The sequence below is a fragment of the Herpailurus yagouaroundi genome, unplaced genomic scaffold (assembly GCF_014898765.1).
Source record: "Herpailurus yagouaroundi ecotype Mexico unplaced genomic scaffold, PumYag 140, whole genome shotgun sequence".
Classification (NCBI taxonomy): domain Eukaryota; kingdom Metazoa; phylum Chordata; class Mammalia; order Carnivora; family Felidae; genus Herpailurus; species Herpailurus yagouaroundi.
In genome coordinates, this window is record NW_024412395.1 from 61051590 (window position 1) to 61061196 (window position 9607).

The following is a 9607-nucleotide window of genomic DNA, read 5'->3' on the forward strand; positions in this document are numbered from 1 at the left end:
TCTGTCTTTCTTATCTTCACTTTTGCACTCTCCATGATTCATTGATGCATTTGTTCATTCATTCAGTAGACATCTACAGAGCTTTTATTTAAGGCACTAAGCTAGGTGCTGTGGAGGGTATTTGGTTTTTTAATGTAAGTGACTCCTCATTGAAAATGTTACATATGTGGTTATAACATGATTTAGAATATGCTGAATGTCCCATAAGGTAAATACAAAGTGATAGGAAATTTAGGGAAAGGAGGGATTCCTGGTGAGATTCAGAGATGTAGTTACTGAGATTGATTTTCAAAAATACATGGACTTTCAATGGGAAGATCTTTGAGGGGGTAAGCATTTGAGAGAGGGAACCTGTTCGAAAGAATGATCACTGTATTCTGTGTTTAAGTTGAAGTCTCCAACAAAGGGCAATAAGAGGGCAATAATGGAAGAGAAAGCAAGCTGGGCGTTGTTTAAGAATGCCTTGATTGGCAGCCAAGTATCAACCTAATTCTGTGGAAAATAGGAAGACTCTGAAATTTTTTTCAGCTGAGAAACTAGTATTCTTTAGACTTTTTTTTTCCTGGCAAAACATTTAGGATGAATTGTATGGGAAATGGACAGGAAATAGGCCAATTGCAAAGTAATTGTAACAGTCCAGTGGGAAGATAATAGGGATTGAAGCTACCAATCTTAGTGACATTTTGGAATTTTAATCTCAAGGCCCAGATCTTTGAGACAAGCAAGTGGAAAAAGTTGATGATGATACATAAATTTCTAATCTGGCCAGTGTGAGGAATGGGAGGGTGAGCAAGCAGCTGGTTTATGGAGAGCCTGATGTGTTTCAGACAAACTAAGTCTGACTGACAGTCTATCCATTATCCTTTCTAGACTGCTTACCTAAACGCCAAACTGAAGTGAAAAGAGGGGTCAGGGAGGAGGTGTAGAGACATGGCATTCTAGAGATAGGATGTAAAGATCCATGACAAACTCTTCCCCTTTAGATAAGACTTTGCTGTTCTAACACAATCCCATACAGACCAATTTCAGATTGTAGCTATTGGTTTTCTTCCTTTTTGTGATACTGTGATTTATAACAAGAAATATATATTTGGTCTTTGTCCCTATTTCTGGCACAGAGCTCCCCAAACCCTTGGAATTTAGGAAGTGTTGAAAGTAATAAAGGTGTCTTCTGTTAAGTTAATGGGTGGCTTTTGAACCCCATCTAAGAATGGGTGCAGGTTGCCAATTAAGTCAACCGTGTGATTAGAAGGTTGGAACTTTCAGTCTCACCCCCAAACATCCATGGAGGGAAGAAGGGCTGGAGATGGAGTTCAGTCACCAATGCTCAATGACTTAACCAATCATGCCTATGTGATGAAACTTCCATCAAAAAAAAAAAAAAAAAAAAAAGGACGGGGTTCAGGGTCAGAAATCTTCTGGGTTGGTGAACACATGGATACTGGAAAGAGAAGCATACCCAGAGGACATGGAAGGTCCACACCCAATCCCCATACCTTGCCCTATACATCTCTCCCATCTGGCTGTTCCAAAGTTATATCCTTTTATTGAAAAAAAAAAAAAAAAGAGTAAGTAGTAGTAAGTGAAATGTTCCTCTGAGTTCTGTGAGCCACTCTAGCAAATTAATCAAATGCTAGGAGGGGGTCATGGGAACCTCTGACTTATATCCAGTCAGTTACAAGTACAGTAACAACGTGGACTTGCAAATGGCATCTGCAGTCTAAGAAGGGGGTCATTGAAATCCCCAAGGTTGTCAGAGGCACAGATGACAACCTGGGCTCTTGACTGGCATCAGAAGTTAGAGGGGCTGTCTTGCAGGACCGAGCCGTCAACCTGTGGATTCTGCTGCTATCCCCTGGGTAGATAATGGCAGAACTATACTGAGTTCTTGGATGCCCTGGTGTCTGAGAATTGCTTGGTGGTGCCTAGGGAAGCCCCCCACCACACACATTAGAAATGGTCTAGGATGACCAAAAGACTTCCCTAATTAAAAAATGAAATCATCGTTTTATTGCTTCATAAAAAATTAAAAACACAAACTAACTGTTTGTGGAAGATTAGGACACTGAAATGACTGACCTCAATTTTCTTCTTTAATATACTTTTCTTTTGTGCCTAGAAGCACATTCTGTGCTTTTGTCCAGAAAATAGGTAGTGCACCTACTGTAAAAGAATGATAGACCCTAGATTTTTTTGGAAGAGATTTTAAGATTATCCAGCTATCTCATCTACCCAGGTCAACAAGTTATTTCCCACCACCTTTCCTCTACCTCTCCAAAATGCAGCCATTCTTCCAGGTTATGTGTTAACACACCTCATCCATGAAGCAGTCTCTCATCTATACTCATATATATGTTTTCTGTTCTTTAAACTCTTTTAGCAATAGATGTATACCCATTATTGACATTTATTTAATGATGTGCAAGTTTCCCTGTTAGATTCTATCTTTGAGAATGTAGAGTGTCCTTCATTTTCCAAACTGCAAGTACCTTGCACACAGGGAAAGTTTAATAAATAATTGGTGAATTAATGCATGTGCAATCACCTAGTTTACTGAGGACATTCTATATGCCAAGCAGTGTTTTAAGCACTTTGTACATGCTACCTCATCTAAACTTTACCACACCCCTATGAGATAGGCTTTGCTATTTTGCCTAAAGAAAGGTGAGGGTAAATACTCACTTACTGGCCATTTAAGTAGCAGAACTAGGATATGAATCCAGACAAATTGGCTTCAGAGCCTATGATCGTAGTTACTGTGTATTGTTACTTATAGGTACTACAGTACCCAATTTGCTTCCTGTATACCTTCAGGAAGGCAAAGGGGCACGATAATGTTTAGAGCACTGCCTTTGTAATTATGGGTTTTTTTGTATAAGTCATAAATGAATTTCTCGGGTTCTTGATATACAATGGATTTTGAGTAGTATTTATTTTACGAAATTTTTGTGAGGATTAAATGAGGCAATGCATATATAAAATGCACATAACAAAAATGAGCCTTTGTGATGATGGGGAGGGTATTCCTAAGGTGTGTGACTCTCATCATCTCCTTACAGAACTGGGAGCTACACTGTGGCATCTGCCTTTCTGTGTTTGGTGCTACATTATTTTTCCTAAGAGCAATGATTTCTAGCCATTTGAACTATTCAATAATAGTTGTGAAAATACAGACAATAGCACTCATTCACTGTAGTGGGAGTATGCAATGGGCCAAAAAGAAAATTAAAAGCCTCATAATTTGGGGGCGCCTGGGTGGCTCAGTCAGTTGAGCGTCTGACTTCGGCTCAGGTCATGATCTCACATTCCATGAGTTCGAGCCTGCATCGGGCTGTGTGCTGAGAGCTCAGAGCCTGAAGCCTGCTTCAGATTCTGTGTCTCCCTCTCTCTGACCCTCCCCCGTTCATGCTCTGTCTCTCTCGGTCTCAAAAACAAATAAACATTAAAGAAAAATTTTAAAAAATAAAAAAATAAATTTAAAAAAAGCCTCCTAATTTTATAAACAGTATAAATCTCCCTCAAATGTTAAATTGTGGGCATCTCTTAGCGTCTTATTATTGAGTGATCATTAACCCCTTAACGTTGCACTTTACCCAGTGATGCATTTTTCTTCTTCAACCAAACTGTTAGGTCATATGTTGTCTGTAGCACTTGGAATGCATAGTTAAATAATCACATGAGTAGGAAAGAAAGGTCATTTTCCAAACGTATTTTTTGGTTTGTTTATTTTAAAAAGATCTTTTTTCTAGTTCTTGGAGATTTTTCTGGAAAAAAAGAGGTAGTTAATCTCAAAATTATAATGGAGAACAAAATGATACTAACTTCACTGAAGGAGATGAGATAAAAGTGGTTTAAGAAGAAATGTATGCTGTAACTCTTTTATTCCTCAGATAAAAAATGCACCTAATGCTAGTACATGCAGCAGGCAATGACAAGAGAAAATAATTATTTTAGTGCAGTGGATCTTTGTATGCAGAATTCAAGGGCAGGACCTATTCTTATCTTTGGGGGGCCATGGTGGGGGGGCTAAAGTATCTGATTTACGATATCTACTTATCTCCTTAGAAGAATGTCTTGTGTAATGTTGGCAAGCCTTTGCATAGCATATTAATAACTTGAGAGTCAGGATTTGTCAAGAGATCTGAGGTTCATATTAGTTTTTCTATAACTTTTTTTTCTCACCTCTTTTGAATTATGGACATGGGAGCAGTGCTTTAAACTATTTGGTGGGCCTGTCACTGTTCGTGGTAGCGTTTGCAATGTATGCTTTGAATTTGAATGTGTATAGATGACAGCTGCAACAGAGTGGCCTGTAAGATATTATTAGTTTCTTTACACAGAATCTACTAGGATATGACATTTTGAAATTTTACGGTATAAAATACAAACTTTCAAAATATTAATTGAAACTCCATGGGAAGTGATGTAGCATATAAGAAGCATAGTGTACTGTTTTGAGTTGCGGTCTTAATAAATCTCACCATGCTAAAATGATGACTGTTGTATTTTGCCTGCATTAAAATCATTTTAGAAGGTAATTGGTTTAGCTTATTGTAATACTGCCTGATAATATTTCTTTTGTTTTTCAAGGAAAGAATAAGGTATCATTAAATTATTGTTGCATGGGGAAGTCACGTATTATAAATGTTAGTGAGTACAGAATATAAAATAGACTTGAGGAAAATAAATACACTTCTTCACACAGGAGACTTGCTACACGTTTCACTGGATTATGTTACTCATTCAAATATGTTTCTACTTGGTAGGCTATAATTACTTTGCAACCCATTTTGGTTACTTTTATTATTTTTATTTTACTAATTGGAAAATACATACAAATAAGTAAAGCATTAAAGGGCCTATTTTCGAAAAGTCACATCATTCTACTTCAGTATTAAATGAGATGTGTTGTTATTGTTTGAATATTTAAATAATAGAGTATAGCAAAGCTTTTTGTTGGTGTACCTGAAGAGACAGAATGCCTAGTATTTTATAATTTTAATGTAATTTTTTGAACATTAGAATTTCTATAACCAGAAAAATTAAACTATTTTGAAAACTGAAAGATTCTTGTAACCTATATGTAAGTGTATAATATATAGAAACATGTAGCTATATATGCATATATGTATATTTATGTGTATGATATATGTAATTTTATCTATTTTCCAATGATGACTTTTTTAATGACTTAAGACAGAATGTTATTTCACTAAATTGAGTATGTTTTTAATTGAGTAGAGTCATCCAATCAGCTAAGCATTTTCCTTCCGCACAGATTCATAGGAAAAACAACAGCCCATTGCTTTTTTCCCAGGCTGAGGTGAATTGGCTGAAGTGGTCAATTCTGAGGGAAGGTAGTTCCTAAAGTCAGATCCCACCTTAATGTCATGTCTACCCTTGTCCCTAATCTTTTAATAATTTTAGCACATGCTTCTCACTTACTTAACCTACTATTTCACCAAATCACCCAGCCGTAATTTAGGGGCCAAGTGCCTTATGAGCTATTGGCAAAGTCTCAATGAGCTGAGCACACACAGTATGTAAATATGTTGGAAAAGATAATGGATGCATTGATGGATGCCTCCCCAGCAAGGAAAATCAGAGGCTCTTCTTCAGCCCAACAAAAGAAAAGAATGGAAAATGGGACAGACCGCTCTGAGCTGGGAAGCTGAGGTGGTCTAGCTGAAGCGAGGAGTGGTGGGTAACAATCCTGCAGGTAGTTAATGGCTCTCTGCTGTATAGAATCCTAGTATATAAATGTAAGCAGCTTTCCAACTGGAGAGGCTTGGGAAGGCAAAGAAGTAGTCACCCTACTTTTATTGCAACCTGGGTAAAATGAATGCTTTATTTTGAGGGTAGATCAAAACCATTCTCTAACTACCAACATCTGCCTCAATAAAATGATTATAGATGCAAGTACCATACTCTGTTTGTTTGTCACGTTGTGGAATGTGTGTGTTGGGTTTTATGAAATTAGGTGAACTTTAAGACTTAATAAACTAAATACCTTGGCACATGCAGATTTCAGAGCTAATTTATTTGTAACAAATCACACAGTCAATGCCTCAATCAAAAATAAGAGGGAAATGTCCAAAAACTTGTCACTTAAAGCATGTGCAAGGTATAGTAAGCTTTAAGGGGGTTGGACATTTCAGTTGATAAGAAAGGAAGGATGATACAAGCCAAATCACCTTAAGGCAAAAAGCTCAAGTACCAATTAAGATAGGGTCTAATAGAAACTATTTGTCAACTATTAAGTGACTCTATAGACATGGAAAGTCTATTTGCTACAGAGGTTTGTTCATGGTTTTAACTACATTTAAGTAAGAGTTTTAAATACCTTTAGATTTCAGCTCAACAGAACTGTTAGAGGTTAGGAGAAAAAAATTACTATCATTAAATTTCAAAGATTGTCTAGGCCTTCGTTTTTTTATTTCTTCAGTTTTGGCTTTCTTTCTGCTTTAAGATTCTGTTCTTTAATCTATAGTAATCATTTTATGTGGGAAATTCTAAATGCAGTCTTTCTTAATTATTTACCCCAATGAATGGAAGCAATGACATCAATAACTGGACACCAAGTAACTAGATTTAAAAAAAATCTGAAAATATTTTATTTTGATATATATTGTGATGAACTTAGAAAATTTGCCTGATTTTTATACACATATACTGCATATATACAACAAAAATTTTTGATTGAATACTGTATTTTCTCTCTCCCTCTCTCTCTCTCTCTCTCTACATATATATATATATATATACATATATATATACATATATATATACACATATATATGATTATATATAACTAGCTGACCATGAAAATTGTAAACACCCCCCACACACACACACACACACAAAACAAAAACATGTTGATCCTGACCGTTAAGCCCTTGACTCGAACCAGCTATCCCAGCTTTTAATACATCTCCTTGCCTTGCTACACACATGGTCTTAATGAAAGCATTTACTTGAGTCTCAGTTTCCTCATTCACAGAAACGGAGTGAAAAATGTCTATCTTGTTGATCTTGCTATGGGGAGCAAATGAAATAAGGTATGTTACTCTATTTTAATAAATAGATTAATTAAAACCCAATGGGCTACAGAGAAATGAGCTTGGCCCACATCTCTAAAAAAAATCCTAAAATGGAATAGAAAGAAAGTAGAGTTTACTTGGAGGAAATAAGATGTATCTAATCTCCTTTTTCCTTGTTTCATGGAATTCTTTTGTTTCTTGGTCAGGAAAATGTAAAAAATAATACTATATACAAGCTTAAAGACATTTGAGAGAAACTCTTTGACCTCTTGTGAACAAGTTTTATAAATACAGAGTGAATTCAAGAAAAAAGAAATATAATTCAAATTTGCAGAACATCTTTATCTGTGGGAGTCACAGTGCTTGGTGTTATCCTACATCATCTTATTTAGTTCTCCCTACCTTGAGACCAGCCTCTGAGGAGCAGTATAGCATGGGTAGATGGAAGTACATGCTCTGGAACTAGAATAACTGGTTTAAATTCCAGCTTCTTCACTGTCAAGCTGTGGGATCTCAAATAAGTCATTTAACTTCAATGTGCCTTGGTTTTGTCACCTGAGGCACATAGAGGTTATAAATAAAATAGCGTATACCTTTATAGGGTTATCTAGAAGATTAAGTGAATAAATACCTGTAACACCCCTTAGAATACTTCTTGGCACGTGGATAGCAATTAATAAAAATAATTGCTAGCATTTTTTGTAGCGCAAAGGTCACATGTTAACTCAGAACATGGCATCTCATTAAGACATTTGCCCAAGGTTCCATAGCAATTGAAAAATGGAACAATGATTCAGGTTTATCTGAATAACACCCACGGCTATTATGGCTCCAACAGTTTATCCTTTAAACACCTCTGTTCTGAGCTCATATGGACTACTGGAGGCTACCCACAGAACAGGTGATGGAGCAGGTTTATATCACAGCCCTGGGACCAACTAAAAATGCAGTGTTTGGTATTTCTGTGCTAAAAATGACTTCCAGCTCCTCACCACTGGAAACTTCTCACTGATCATGATTTTATGCAATCCTGGCCTTCTACCATATTCTCTAATATTTCCTTTTTTCTCTCTCTTCTCTAGTCTTAACTCTTCCTCCTCTCTTCTATGGGATCCCTCACCTTTACATTCCTGATCACTTCTTATGCAAAGTGGTTTTGCTTTTACCTTGTTTATCCTTTTTCAGGCCATGTTTTCAGGACTTTATCTGCCACTTTGAAGTAGTTAACTAAATATTTATTTATACAAAAACAAAAACAGTTTCTTATGTTAGAGAAACTTTGGTACCAATTGTTAAGATGTCTTTCTGTCTATTCATCTGACCATTTTGCTTCCCTTCTTTAAAAACCTGGAGTTTTTGGGGGCGCCTGGGTGGCGCAGTCGGTTAAGCGTCCGACTTCAGCCAGGTCACGATCTCGCGGTCAGTGAGTTCGAGCCCCGCGTCGGGCTCTGGGCTGATGGCTCAGAGCCTGGAGCCTGTTTCCGATTCTGTGTCTCCCTCTCTCTCTGCCCCTCCCCCGTTCATGCTCTGTCTCTCTCTGTCCCAAAAATAAATAAACGTTGAAAAAAAAAAATTTTAAAAAAACCTGGAGTTTTTTTGTTACCTCCAGGATAAAATTTTAAGTCCTTTGTATGGCTTTAAAGACCCTTTGTAATCTGTACCTTAGCTATTTTTCTACTATGACCTTCATTATTGTTTTCAAAAAGTGAAAAATATAATAAAAGTGAAGACAAAATTTTTAAAAACCACTCATAGTAGCTACCATCCAAAGATAAGCCATGCTACTTTTTCAATGTCTAGCCTTAGAATGATATCTTATGTATATAGCTACATGGAATTTTATTTTACAAAAATTTAAACTTTCTATACTTTCTTATAACCTGTTTTTTAAGAAGTAAGCAATAAATTATTGGTTAATATCAATAAATATTCATCTATAATATCCTTAAGTGCTGAAAAGAATGTTGATAGAGACCCCCAATATTAATTTTATCAATCTACATAACTAAATATTTAGTTTTTCCCAGTTTTTGATACTATAAATAGAATGTTATTAATATTCTTACAGCCGAGTCATTGCAGAGCTCTATAATATTTAATATGAATTTACAGGTGTGGAACTGGTGTGGAATTGGTTGGAACTGGTGTGGAATTGGTGGGTCTGTATATAGCTATAAAAACTGTGTGTCACTCAATCCCTATAAGGTATATAGGGTAGGGCTATATGTTATCAAGTTGTAAATATTTGTCATATTTTTTAGCGAAAATTATATCTCATGGCTATACCCAATGTTGCGTAACATTTTCCTAGCACCTAGCACATTTAGGTCTTTATTCATGTATATTTAAATATTTCATTTTAAGCTGATGAAAAATGTTCTTATTTATAGCACTTAAGAAATCCAATGATCTGTGCTCACTTTGGTGGCACATAGACTAAAATTGGAACAATACAGAGAAGACTAGCATGGCCCCTGTGCAAGGATGGCACTCAAATTTGTGAAGTGTTCCATATTGAAAGAAAGAAAGAAAGAAAGAAAGAAAGAAAGAAAGAAAGAAAGAAAGAA

At 36.1% G+C, this 9607-nt stretch overlaps 1 long non-coding RNA gene and 1 other non-coding gene across 2 annotated transcripts in view; both read left to right on the plus strand.

Moving 5' to 3' along the window:
• Window positions 1-9607, plus strand: part of LOC121030773 (uncharacterized) — a 441808-nt gene that overhangs the window by 162546 nt on the left and 269655 nt on the right. The window lies entirely within an intron of this gene.
• LOC121031207 (U6 spliceosomal RNA) lies at window positions 9453-9559 on the plus strand. The gene has a single exon (XR_005790617.1). It is a non-coding gene; the product is annotated as a U6 spliceosomal RNA (small nuclear RNA).